At 44.4% G+C, this 13,819-nt stretch overlaps 1 pseudogene; it reads left to right on the forward strand.

The window, feature by feature from the left end:
• Positions 1 to 166: 166 nt before the first annotated feature.
• Positions 167 to 280, forward strand: LOC112207367 (small nucleolar RNA SNORA26; annotated as a pseudogene).
• Positions 281 to 13,819: the final 13,539 nt, after the last annotated feature.

Below are 13,819 nucleotides of genomic sequence, written 5' to 3' on the forward strand. Positions count from 1 at the left end.
GAGGATTATTATAATATTGGAATAAAGAGTAATTGCTACAAACTACTGATTAATGATATATATAATCATATCTAAGATCTATATCTGGTATAACTATTCTTATTTTATATTTTATTATACTGGAACAGCTCATGTCCTCCGTCTCTTGCGTCGGCACCTGGGTGGCTTGCCGCCCACACAACCAAATTAAAAAATAACACAGAAGGGTAAGGTAAGTCTCCATTAAACCCAGGAAAGAGACTGGAAAACTCCTCTTTGGATCCTGTCTATAGTCACAGGTGAAATAAAAGAAATAAAAGGAAAGAAAAATGGGCAAAAGACTTGAATAGACCTTTCCCCAAAGAAGATATACAAATGGCCAAGAAGCACATGAAAAGATGCTCAACATCATTAGTCATTAAGGAAATGCAAATCAAAACCAAGTTGATAAAATGCCACTTCACACCCACTAGGGTGGCTAAAATTAAAACAAACAAAAAGCAGAAAATGAGCGTTGGTAAGGATGTGGAGAAAGTGGAACCCTCGGATCTTGCTGGTGGGAATGTAACATGCTACAGTTGCTGTGGAAAACAGTGGCAGTTCCTCAATAAGCTAAACATAAAATTAGCATATGATTCAGCAATTTTACTCCTGGGTATATACCCAATACAACTGTAAACAGACATTCAAACAAAAACTCATACACAAATGTTTATTTTTAGCAGCACTATTCACAATTGCCAAAAGTAGAAACAACCCAAATGTCCATCAACCCATGAATGGGTAAACAAAATGTGGTATATTTACACAGTGGAATAGTATTAAGCAATAAAAAGGAATGAATGTATGCTACAACATAGATGAACCTTGAAACCATTAAGCTAAGTGATATAAACCAGATACAAAGGCCACATATTAGGTAATCCTATTTATTTGAAATAACCAGAATAGACAAATCAATAGAGACAAAAAGCAGATTAGTGGATAAGTGATTGCCGGGAGTCTGGAGATTGAGGGAGAGGATGGAAAGTAACTAATGGGTTCAGGGTTTCCTTTTGGGCAATGAAAATGTTCTAGAACTAGGTAGTGGTGATGGTTGCACAATATTGTGTATGTATTAATGTTATTAATAGTAAACTTTATGTTGTGTGTATTTTACTATTTTTATTTTTATTTATTTATTTTTTTGGAGACAGAGTCTCACTCTGTCTCCCAGGCCGGAGTGCAGTGGCATGATCTTGGCTCACTGCAATCTCTGCCTCGTGGGTTCAAGTGATTCTCCTGCCTCAGCCTCCCAAGTAGCTGGGATTACAGACACCAGCCACCGTGCCCGGCTAATTGTTTGTATTTTTAGTAGAGATGGGGTTTCACCATGTTGGCCAGGCTGGTCTCAAACTCCTGACCTCAGGTGATCCACCTGCCTTGGCCTCCCAAAGTGCTGGGATTACAGGCATGAGCCACCGTGCTGGGCCTACTATTTTTAAAAATTGATATTTCTAGGATGGGTCCCTCCTTCTAAACTCCAGACTTATTTATAACTGCCTTAAAATATCTAATGGACATTTCAATCTTAGTGTGATGGTTAGTTTTCTATCAACATGGCTAGGTTGTACTACCTTTTTATTCAATCAAACACTAATATAGGCCAGGCATGGTGGCTCACACCTGTAATCTCAGCACTTTGGGAGGCAGAGGCGGGTGGATCACTTGAGATCAGGAGTTCGAGACCAGCCTGGCCAACATGGGGAAACCCTGTCTCTACTAAAAAGAAAAAAATACAAAAATTAGCCGGGTGTGGTGGCACGTGCCTGTAGTCCCAGCTACTTGAGAGGCTGAGGCATGAGAATCACTTGAACCCAAGAGTAGAGGTTGCAGTGAGCCCAGATTGCGCCACTGTACTCTAGTCTGGGCAATAGAAGGAGACTCTGTCTCAAAAAACAAACAAAAACCCCACTAATCTAGATGTTGCTATAAAGGTTATTTTGCTGGCACAGTTAACATCTAGTCCGCTGACTATAAGTAAAGGAGATTGCCTCAATAATGTGGGTGGGTCTCATCTAATCATTTGAAAAGCCTGAAGAGCAAAACCGAGGTTTCCCCGAGGAAGAAATTCTGCATTAAGACTGTAACATCACCTGCTGTCCCCAGAGTTCCCAGCCTGCAGGCCTGCCCTACAGATTTCAGACTTGCCAGCTCCTACAATCAAATAGCCAGTTCCTTGAAAAAAGAAAAAAGAAAAATGCAGGCCAGGCGCAGTGGCTCATGCCTGTAATCCCAGCACTTTGGGAGGCCAAGATGGACAGATCACTTGAGGTCGGGAGTTCAAGACCATCCTGGCCATCATGGCGAAACCCTGTCTCTACTAAAAATACAAAAATTAGCTGGGCGTGGTGGCGTGCACCTGTAATCTCAGCTACTTGAGAGGCTGAGACATGAGAATTGCTTGAACATGGGAGGCAGAGGTTGCAGTGAGCTGAGATCATGCCACTGCACTCCAGCTTGGGTGATAAAATGAGACTCTGTCTCAAAAAAAGAAAAAGAAAAACTATATATGTATATAAATGCTCTGTATATAGAATATATTTTCTATATATACATATTTTACACATTATTTATAATATTTTTTATATATTATAAATTTTATATATTGTAGGAGAGCGGTCAGGGTGATGGGAGAAATTACAGGGAAAGACACAAACGTTCTTGGAAGGCTGGGAGGTTTTGCAAAGCTTCGAAAGAAAATTTGGCTGAAGGCAGCCAAATTCTCTTATTCGGAGCCTGAGAGCAAAGGGTAGATAACAAGGGAATATAAAGGAACTAACCTAGATAAATTTGTTTACTCCTGTCTCCAGAAACAAACCTTTGATCATTCACACACAGGACTGGTCTCTACTTGGGGGGGTGACAATGTTTATTACCCACAAATTGTGTTTGCTCCAAGCCTTTGTCATTAAATCTGTACTAAATAAATGTGAGTGTCACCAGCTTAGTGGGGCTGCGAACTCTCTTCGGCCCCTAGTGCTGGTAGTTCCCTATCCCGCTCTTTCACTGGATACCTATGTCTGAGTACTCCTTTCATTCATTGCTGGGCTAGAGTCTGTGGGACAGACTTGGCAGGTGGTGCCCCATGTGAGGAGTGCTGCAATGGATTGCAATGGAACCCTCGAAAACGAAGGTGAAGAGACTGTGCGGTCAGTAAGTCAGTAAGTCATTGGTGCCCGCTCGGGATTTCCAAATTCAAGGGAATTGTTCATGCTAGGGTTTCATCATGGACAACAGTTATCAGCTCAACAGCAACAGTATATAAAAGTATTGAAACAGCTGCTTAAAGCTAGCAGAACCTCGGTTTCACAGGCTCAATTAAGGGACCTAATGCAAACTGTTGTTTCCCCTAACCCATTTTTCCCAGAAGAAGGCATGCTAGACATAGAGCTCTGGGAACAATTGGGGAGAAATCTTAAACAACATTATGCACAAGGGCAACAGGTCCCAGTAACATCTCTAACGTTATGGGCCTTAGTCAGGGCTGCTTTGGCTCTGCTCTACACAGAAGAGCCTCAAAAGGGAAGGGAGGAGAAACAGTCACCTTCCTATCCGCCTCCCTCTACCTCAGCCCCGCTATCACTGGGCAAAAATACCTGAGTCCCCCCTCCAATAAATTTTTTTTTTTTTTTTGAGATGGAGTTTTCGCTCTTGTTGCCCAGGCTGGAGTGCAATGGCGCGATCTCGGCTCACCGCAACCTCCGCCTCCCGGGTTCAAGCGAGTTTGACACAGCACATGTTTCAGAGAACACGGGGTTGGGGGTAAGGGTATAGATTAACAGAATCTCAAGGCAGAAGAATTTTTCTTAGTACAGAACAAAATGGAGTCTCCTATGCCTACTTCTTTCTACACAGACACAGTAACAATCTGATCTCTCTTTCTTTTCCCCACACTACCTAGCTTACTTATTTATACAGTTGAACCTTGACCAACATGAGTTTTAATTATGTAAGTCCATTTTTATGTAGATTTTTTTTTTTTTTTTGAGACAGAGTCTTGCTCTATCACCCAGGCTGGAGTGCAGTGGCGTGATCTTGGCTCACTGCAACCTCCGCCTCCCGGGTTCAAGCGATTCTTCTGCCTCAGCCTCCCGAGTAACAGATTACAGGCATGCGCCTCCACGCCCGGCTAGTTTTGTATTTTTAGTAGAGATGGGGTTTCTCCATGTTGGTCAGGCTGGTCTCAAACTCCTGACCTCAGGTGATCTGTCCGCCTCGGCCTCCCAAAGTGCTAGGATTACAGATGTGAGCCACTCCGCCCAGCCTCCTATAAATTGTTAAAAAGACAAGGGATATGCTACAGTTATGGGACCCTATCTTAGGCAAGTGGCATTAGAAGGGGAGCTCTTAGCCTGCCTGGTAACGCAAGATCGACAAGGCAATCAGGTACATGAACCCATTTCTTTTGATGCTTGTAAAGAGATAAGAAAAAGCATTAGAGAAAACGGAGCCGCTATCCCATTTACAAAAGGATTAATTGAGTCCATAGCAGACAACTTCCGTATGACTCCATGGGACTGGTCAATGCTAGCAAAAACAACTTTAAACACCAGTCAATACCCCCTCTGGAGGGCAGAATTTGATGAATAATGTAAACAACCAACCCTTTTCTAGTAATGGCCACTGTTATTCCTCCCCTACCCCTAACATGGCTCTCTCAAAATCCTATTTGGGTAGAACAGTAGCCTTTAAAGGGAGAGAAATTATAAGGAGTCCATTAATTAGTTGAGGAACAATTAAAAGCCGGCCATATAGAACCATCAAACAGCCCTTGGAATTCACCCATTTTTGTCATTCCCAAAAGGTCTGGCAAACGGAGACTTTTGCATGACTTACGGGCTATCAGTGCTAATTTGCAACCTATGGGGCCCCTTCAACAGGGCCTCCCCCATGGTAATTCCTCAAGATTGGCCTATAGTCGTTATTGACTTAAAAGACTGCTTTTATACTATTCCCCTTGCAGAACAGGACAGAGAAAAATTTGCATTTACAATACCAGCTATCAATAATGAAAGGCCAGCTCACAAATCTCATTGGAAAGTTCCTCCTCAAGGAATGCTGAACAGTCCTAGCCCACTCTTTCACTGGATACCTGTGTCTGGATATGTCTGTATCATATAAATCAGGCTTTGCTCCCCAATATAAAAGAATTTCCTAATTGCAAGATTATTCGTTTTATGGATGATATTTTACTAGCAGCCCCAATGGAGTCAATGCTTTTCAGTTTCTATGCCTCTGTCATAAAGAATACACAGTTAAGAGGTTTAATCATAGCACCTGAAAAAGTACAGTTGTCCTCTCCTTGGAAGTATCTTGGATACATACTAACTTCTCGGTCAGTAAGACGTCAAAAGGTTAAATTAAATACTAGCAACTTACACACCTTAAATGATTATCAAAAAATACTGGGTGGTATTAATTTGCTTCACCCCATCTTGGGCATAACTACTGATAAGTTACAAAACCTGTTTTCTATCCTAAAGAGCAATACAGCCCTAGACTCTCCCAGGTATTTAACTCCTGCAGCAAAAAGGGAAATTGAGGAAATAGAGCAAGCTATTTCTCAGAGGCAGCTAGATCACATAGACCCATGATATTCAGTTCTATTGTTTGTTTTTCCTACTAAACATTCCCCAACAGAATTAATAGGACAGATGGCCCCAGGGCTATGCTTTCTAGAATGGGTTTTTTGCTCACATACCGGGACTAAAACACTATCTCCCTATATCCAGCTAGTTATTGAAGTCATCTACACAAGCCACAGATGATGCAATCAGTTGCTAGGTATGACCCTGATGTCATAAGAATTCCTTTGAGTAAAAAGCAATTTGAAGCAGCATTGCCCCATCTCTAAATCTTCAGATAACACTTTCTAATTATGTAGGCCATATAGAGCATGACTTTACTGCTGACAAACTCATTCAGTTCTTATCTTGTACTCCTGTAATTGTGCCTACAAAAGTAGGCACATACCTAACACTTTAATGCTTTTTACTGACGGCTCTGGTAAAAATGGAAAAGTGGCTATTTGGTGGAGACCACATAATTCCCTCACTTGTTCTGGATTTACTAGCACTCAGAGAGCTGGGGTTGAAGCCTTAATATTGGCCTGGAGAACTTTTCCACTCAGCCTATCAATATTGTTGGTGACTTTGCTTACTCTGTTTATTGCAGAACCTTGAAACAGGCCTCATTAAGTCTACTGTCGAGCCCACCGTGTGCACATTTTCTTCAACTTCAGCAATTGCTGGATCAACGTACACACCCTACTTTTATCACACACTATTCAAGCCCACAGCTCACTGCCTGGCCCACTTGCTTATGGCAATAATCAAGCAGACCTGCAAGTTATGACGTCACTGCTTGACCAAACCACATAATCACATCAATTTTTCCACCAAAATTGGAGGAACTTAACAATTTCAACTTACCCAAAGACTAGATAAACAAATTATCCTGCAGTGCCCAGATTGCCAGCTCACAGGCACGTCCCCTCCTTTAACAGGTATTAACCCTAGGGACTAGAACCTAATCAGTTATAGCAAAGAGATGTTACTCAAGTCCCTGAATTTGGAAAACTAAGATATGTACATGCATCCGTTGATACCAGTTCTCACTTAATTAGTGCTCATGCTCTTCCTGGAGAGTCCACCTGGTATGTCATTAAACATCTTTTAACCTTTGCATTTATGAGGTGACCCACAAAAATTAAAACTGATAATAGTCTGGCTTATGCTAGTTCACAATTTCAACAATTTTGTTATACATGGAATATCCAGCATTCCACAGGCATCCGTATAACCCCCAAGGATAGGCCATAGTAGAACGTGTCCATTCCTCTCTTAAAAATATGCTCAGAAAACAAAAAAGGGGAATTATGAGTAAGGACCCTGCAACACTACTAGCACAAGCCTTATTTACCCTTAATTTCTTAAATTTAAATGATAAATTTCAATCAGCTATAGAAAAGCACTTTGCTAAAACCTCTCAAGACATAAAACCCACAGTTTTATGGAAAGATGTAAATAGTAATGTATGGTGTGGTCCAAATGATTTGCTAACGTGAGGAAGAGGATATGCTTGTGTTCACACCCCCTCAGGTCCTCTTTGGATTCCAGCACAATGCATCAAACCTTACCAGAGTGTGGGTAGAACCTAACCCGGTAATAAAGAAAATAATCCTGCAGGACTCAGCCCTGGACAATGTGGCTTCCTCAGACAACACAGGCCCCAGACTGAATGCTAAAGAAGACAACTCAGGAGGCTAAGCGAATCCTGCTCCAAACACAAACATGTTCACTCCAAATAATTTGTTCCTTTTTTATTCTCTCACTTTGCCTACTACCTGTACCTGCTACACTCTATTAGGTCCATCTTCTAATTCTGCCTTTCTTCCACCCTGTTACTTAGACAAACACCCCCTTCCCAGCTTCTAATAAAGCGACTGCTAGGCTAGAAGGGATTGACTTACCCCAAGTGGGGTTCCTCAGTAATGGCACACATTAGACTGAGGTGCCAGGTAACACTACATGTCACTCCTTGATTGGAAAGCAATGTTACTGATTATACTCAGGTTTGTCTTACGTTATTTACTAATTCTAGGATGCAAAGCCAAAATACAAGCAGTGACCGCTACGCCTGACAAACCTGTTGCTGCACACATCTGTACTCTTCAATCAACAAAACCTGATGCAAAAAACAGAAAAGGGGGAGATGTAGGAAATTGGTCAGGGTGGTGGAAGAAATTATAGGGAAAGACACAAACCTTCTTGGAAGGCCGGGAGGTTTTGCAAAAGCTTCAAAATAAAATTTGGCTGAAGGCAGCCAAATTCTCTTATCCAGAGCCTGAGAGCAAAGGGTAGATAACAAGGGAATGTAAAGGAACTTATCTAGATAAATTTGTTTACTCCTGTCTGCAGAAACCAACCTTTGATCATTCGCCTGCAGGACTGCTCTCTACTTGGGGGGTCGACAATGTTTATTACCCACAAATTGTGTTTGCTCCAAGCCCTTGTCGTTAAATCTGTACTAAATAGGCCGGGCACAGTGGCTCACGCCTGTAATCCCAGCACTTTGGGAGGCCGAGGTGGGCGGATCACAAGGTCAGGAGATCGGGACCATCCTGGCTAAAGTGGTGAAACCCGTCTCTCCTAAAAATATTTAAAAAAAAAAATTCGCCAGGCGCAGTGGCGGGTGCCTGTAGTCTCAGCTACCTGGGAGGCTGAGGCAGGAGAATGGCATGAACCCAGGAGGCGGAGCTTGCAGTGAGCTGATATCGCGCCACTGCACTCCAGCCTGAGCGACAGAGCAATACTCCATCTCAAAAAAAAAAAAAAAAAAAAAAATCTGTACTGAATAAATGCGTTACCGGCTTAGGGGGGCTGTGAATTCACTGGATACCCGTGTCTGAGTACTCCTTTCATTCATTGCTCGGCCAGAGTCTGTGGGACAGACTTGACAACATGTATATATAAAATCTACTTGTGGCCAGGCGCGGTGGCTCACGCCTGTAATCCCAGCACTTTGGGAGGCCAAGGTGGGTGGATCACGAGGTCAGGAGTTCAAGACCAGCCTGGCCAAGATGGTGAAACCCCATCTCTACTAAGAATAAAAAAATTAGCCCAGCGTGGTGGCACGTGCCTGTAATCCCAGCTACTCAGGAGGCTGACACAGAGAATTGCTTAAACCCGGGAGGCAGAGGTTGCAGTGAGCTGAGATTGTGCCATTGCACTCCAGCCTGAGCAACAGAGTGAGGCTCTGTCTCAAAAAAAAAAAAAAAAGACAAAAAAATCACTTGTTCTGTTTCTTCGAATAACCCGGACTGATACTTAGCATCAATGGAATCCTGTTCTCCCAAATCTCAGCTATCTGCTGTCTTCATCTCAGTTTATTAGCAACACCATCTTCCACTTGACCGCACCAAAAATATGGAAGTCACCCTTTGACTGGTCTCTTTTGCTCACACCCCATGTGCAATGTATCATCAAATACCATTAGCTTTATCTTAAAAATATGTCTACTGGTCAGGCGCGGTAGTTTACGCCTGTAATCCCAGCACTTTGGGAGGCCGAGGCGGGCGGATCACAAGGTCAGGAGTTCGAGATCAGCCTGGCCAACATGGTGAAACCCCGTCACACACACACACACACACACACACACACACAAATTAGCCAGGTGTGATGGCGTGCGCCTGTAATCCCAGCTACTCAGAAGGCTGAGGCAGGAAAATTGATTGAACCCTGGAGGCAGAGGTTGCAGTGAGCCAAGATCACACCACTGCACTCCAGCCTGGGTGACAGAGCAAGACTCCATCTCAAGAAAAAAAAGAAAGGAAAAAAAAAATCTACTTTGGGAGGCTAAAGTGAGAGGATTGCTTCAAGACCAGCCTGAGAAACATAGTGAGAACCCCATCTCTAAAAAAAAAAAAAAAAAAGGGCTGGGGGCCTTGGCTCACACCTGTAATCCCAGCACTTTGGCAGGCCGAGTGGGCAGATCACCTGAGGAGTTCAAGACCAGCCTGGCCAACATGGCGAAACTCTGTCTCTATTAAAAATACAAAAATTAGCCAGGCATGGTGGCAGGTGCCTGTAATCCCAGCTATTCAGGAGGCTGAGCCAGGAGAATCACTTGAACCTGGGAGGCAGAGGTTGCAGGGAGCCAAGATCATGCCACTGCAGCACTCTAGCTTAGGCGACAGAGTGGGACTCCATCTCAAAAAAGAAAAAAAAAAGGCAGGCAATGTGGCTCATGCCTGTAATCCCAGCACTTTGGGAGGCCAAGGAGTGAGGATTGCTTAAGTCCAGGAGTTCAAGAACAGCCTGGGAAACATAGTAAGATCCTGTCTCTACAAAAAATAAAAAATTGTCTGGGCATGGTGACTCACGCCTGTAATCCCAGCACTTTGGGAGGCTGAGGCAGGCGGATCACTTGAGGTCGGGAGTTCAAGAACAGCCTGACCAACATGAAGAAACCCCTTCTCTACTAAAAAAAATACAAAAATTAGCCAGGCGTGTTGGCGCATACCTGTAATCCCAGCTACTTGGGAGGCTGAGGCAGGAGAATCACTTGAACCTGGGAGGCAGAGGTTGCGGTGAGCAGAGATCGCGCCATTGCACTCCAGCCTGGGCAACAAGAGTGAAACTCCGTCTCAAAAAATAAATAAATAAATAAATAAAAATTAAAAATTAGCCAGGCATGATAGCACATGCCTATAGTCCCACCCACTTTGGAGGCTAAGCAGGAAGCTCACTTGGGCTCAAGAGGTTGAGGGTGCAGTGAGCTACAATTGAGCCACTGCACTGCAGCCTGGGCAATGGAGTGAGACCCTGTTAACTGTAACAAAAAACAATTGTAGACACCCTTCCTACTCCCAAACTGCTTTCCCCAGATCCATTTTTTCCCTGTAGTACATCATCATCTAATGTACCCTACCTTGAAGGGGTGGGTTGCCCCTCCACACCTGTGGGTGTTTCTCGTTAGGTGGAACGAGAGACTTGGAAAAGAAAAAGACACAAAGTATAGAGAAAGAAATAAGGGGGCCCAGGGGACCAGGGTTCAGCATACGGAGAATCCTGCCAGCCTCTGAGTTCCCTTAGTATTTATTGATCATTCTTGGGTGTTTCTCGGAGAGGGGGATGTGTCAGGGTCATAGGATAATAGTGGAGAGAAGGTCAGCAGATAAACACGTGAACAAAGGTCACTGCATCATAGACAAGGTAAAGAATTAAGTGCTGTGCTTTAGATATGCATACACATAAACATCTCAATGCCTTACAGAGCAGTATTGTTGCCCGCATGTCCCACCTCCAGCCCTAAGGCGGTTTTTCCCTATCTCAGTAGATGGAACGTACAATCGGGTTTTATACTGAGACATTCCATTGCCCAGGGAAAGGCAGGAGACAGATGCCTTCCTCTTGTCTCAACTGCAAGAGGCATGCTTTCCTCTTATACTAATCCTCCTCAGCACAGACCCTTTACGGGTGTCAGGCTGGGGGACGGTCAGGTCTTTCCCTTCCCATGAGGCCATATTTCAGACTATCACATGGGGAGAAACCTTGGACAATACCTGGCTTTCCTAGGCAGGGGGCCCTGCCGCCTTCCGCAGTGTTTTGTGTCCCTGGGAACTTGAGATTAGGGAGTGGTGATGACTCTCAACCTTCAAGCATCTGTTTAACAAAGCACATCTTGCACCGCCCTTAATCCATTTAACCCTGAGTTTGACACAGCACATGTTTCAGAGAACACGGGGTTGGGGGTAAGGGTATAGATTAACAGAATCTCAAGGCAGAAGAATTTTTCTTAGTACAGAACAAAATGGAGTCTCCTATGCCTACTTCTTTCTACACAGACACAGTAACAATCTGATCTCTCTTTCTTTTCCCCACACTACCTAGCTTACTTATTTATACAGTTGAACCTTGACCAACATGAGTTTTAATTATGTAAGTCCATTTTTATGTAGATTTTTTTTTTTTTTTTGAGACAGAGTCTTGCTCTATCACCCAGGCTGGAGTGCAGTGGCGTGATCTTGGCTCACTGCAACCTCCGCCTCCCAGGTTCAAGCAATTCTCCTGCCTCAGCCTCCTAAGTATCTGGGATTACAGGCGTGTGCTACCACACCTGGCTAATTTTTGTATTTTTAGTAGAGACGGGGTTTCACCATGTTGGCCAGGCTGGTCTTGAACTCCTGACCTCAGGTGATCTGCCCACCTCGGCCTCCCAAAGTGCTAGGATTACAGGCGTGAGCCACTGTGCCCGGCTTAAGGAGATTTTCTACCGCCTCTGCCCTGAGACAGCAGGACCAACCCCCTCCTCTTTCTCCTCCTCCTCCTCAGACTATTCAGCCGATATTTGTGATGATCCATTTCCACTTAATGAATAGTTAATATATTTTATTTTTCATATTATTATTATTATTTTTAGAGACAGGATTACTCTGTTGCCCCAGCTGGATTGCAGTGGCATGATCATAGCTCACTGCAGCCTCAAATTCCTGGGCTGAAACAATCCTCCCACCTCAGCCTCCTGAGTAGCTGCGACTATGGGCATGGGCTACCTACCATATCCAGCTTATATACATATATATAGGTAGAGATGGCTAAGAAGGGTTGGGGGTGGGCATGGTGGCTCATGCCTGTAATCCCAGCATTTAGGGAGGCTGAGGGAGGGGTGTTGCTTGAGGACAGGAATTCGGGACAGCCTGGGCAATATAGCAAGACCCCATCTCTAAAAAAAAAAAAATAGCCAGGTGTGGTGGCATGTGCCTGTAGTCCTAACTACTCAGGAGGCTGAGGCAGGAGAATCCCTTAAGCCCAGGAGTATAAGGCTGCAGTGAACTAGGATCACGCCATTGCACTCCAGACTGGGTGACAGTCAGACTCCGTCTCTAATTTTAAAAAATAAATATGTACTTGTTAGGCTGGGCGCAGTGGCTCACACCTGTAATCCCAGCACTTTGGGAGGCCTAGGCGGGCGGATCAGCTGAGTCCAGGAGTTCCAGACCCACCTGACCAACATGGTGAAAGCATGTTTCTACTAAAAATACAAAAATTAGCTGGGTGTGGTGGCAGGCGCCTGTAGTCCCAGCTACTCAGGAGGCTGAGGCAGGATAATCGCTTGAACCTGGGAGGCAGAGGCTGCAGTGAGCTGAGATTGTGCCACTGCACTCCAGCCTGGGCGACAGAGCAAGACTCTGTTTCAAAAAATACACACACACACACACACACACACACACACACACACAGTGGCGCAATCTCGGCTCACGGCAGACTCCGCCTCCTGGGTTCAAGTTATTCTCTTACCTTAGCCTCCAGAGTAGCTGGGACTACAGGTGCCTGCCACCACGCCTGGCTAATTTTTTGTACTTTTAGTAGAAATGGGGTCTTGCTATGTTGGCCAGGTGGGTCTTGAACTCCTGACCTCAAGTGATCCACCCGCCTCGGCCTCCCAAAATGCTGGAATTACAGGCATGATCCACCGTGCCAGGTCTTTTTTTTCTTTTTCTTTTTTTTCTTTTTTTTTTTTTTTTATGGCTAAGGGGGTACGTTGTATGGTTTTTTGTTTTTTTTTTAACCAAGATTTAAATTAAAAAAAAATTTGAGAACACACAATAGAAGAAAATTGTGAGAATGGGGTAGTCAATATGTGAGGGGCATACACACACCAAGGTCAAATTTGGCATTAGGGGTTTATGGGTAGTTTCGGAGAGAGCCATTTGAGCAGAAAGTTGGGGAAAGAAGCTAGACCTCAGGGGATTGAAGAGAGCTCAGGCGACACTGGAGGGAGGTGGGGGCAGCCGGAATGGACTCACTCCCATGTTTGGTGGTACCAGGAAAGAGAGACTGAGTGGGGCTGACGTGAATGGATAGAGTTTGTGGTAAGATTAGTGTTCTGTTGTTTTTTTATCTAGAGAACGCCTGAACACACCTGTAGGTGGGAGAGGAGAGATGAAAGATAAGGAAGTGGGTAAAGCGAGTGGGGATGCTGGAGGTCAGATGGTTAGAGAACAGATCCCTGGCAGTGATGGGGGGAGAGATGTGCTGGTTAGTCTTGGTAGAAGAGGGACCTGTGCCTTTGTGACAGAGGGTAGAGGAGGAAGGTGGTGTGGAGGTGTGGACAGAGCATTATCAGATACTGAGAAAGATGTGGCCAGGATGGGGGTGGATGCACAGTCTTTCTATAAATTTGTCTACCAACAGTTGAAGCCAACTGCTGCAGTGGGGAAGCAGGGCTGAATTGGAGTCACGAGAAGTGTGGGAGAGGTGTGGACAGCAACTGTGGGGGCCGCAGCAGGGGAGTT

Source organism: Pan troglodytes, chromosome 1 (assembly GCF_028858775.2).
Source record: "Pan troglodytes isolate AG18354 chromosome 1, NHGRI_mPanTro3-v2.0_pri, whole genome shotgun sequence".
Lineage (NCBI taxonomy): Eukaryota > Metazoa > Chordata > Mammalia > Primates > Hominidae > Pan > Pan troglodytes.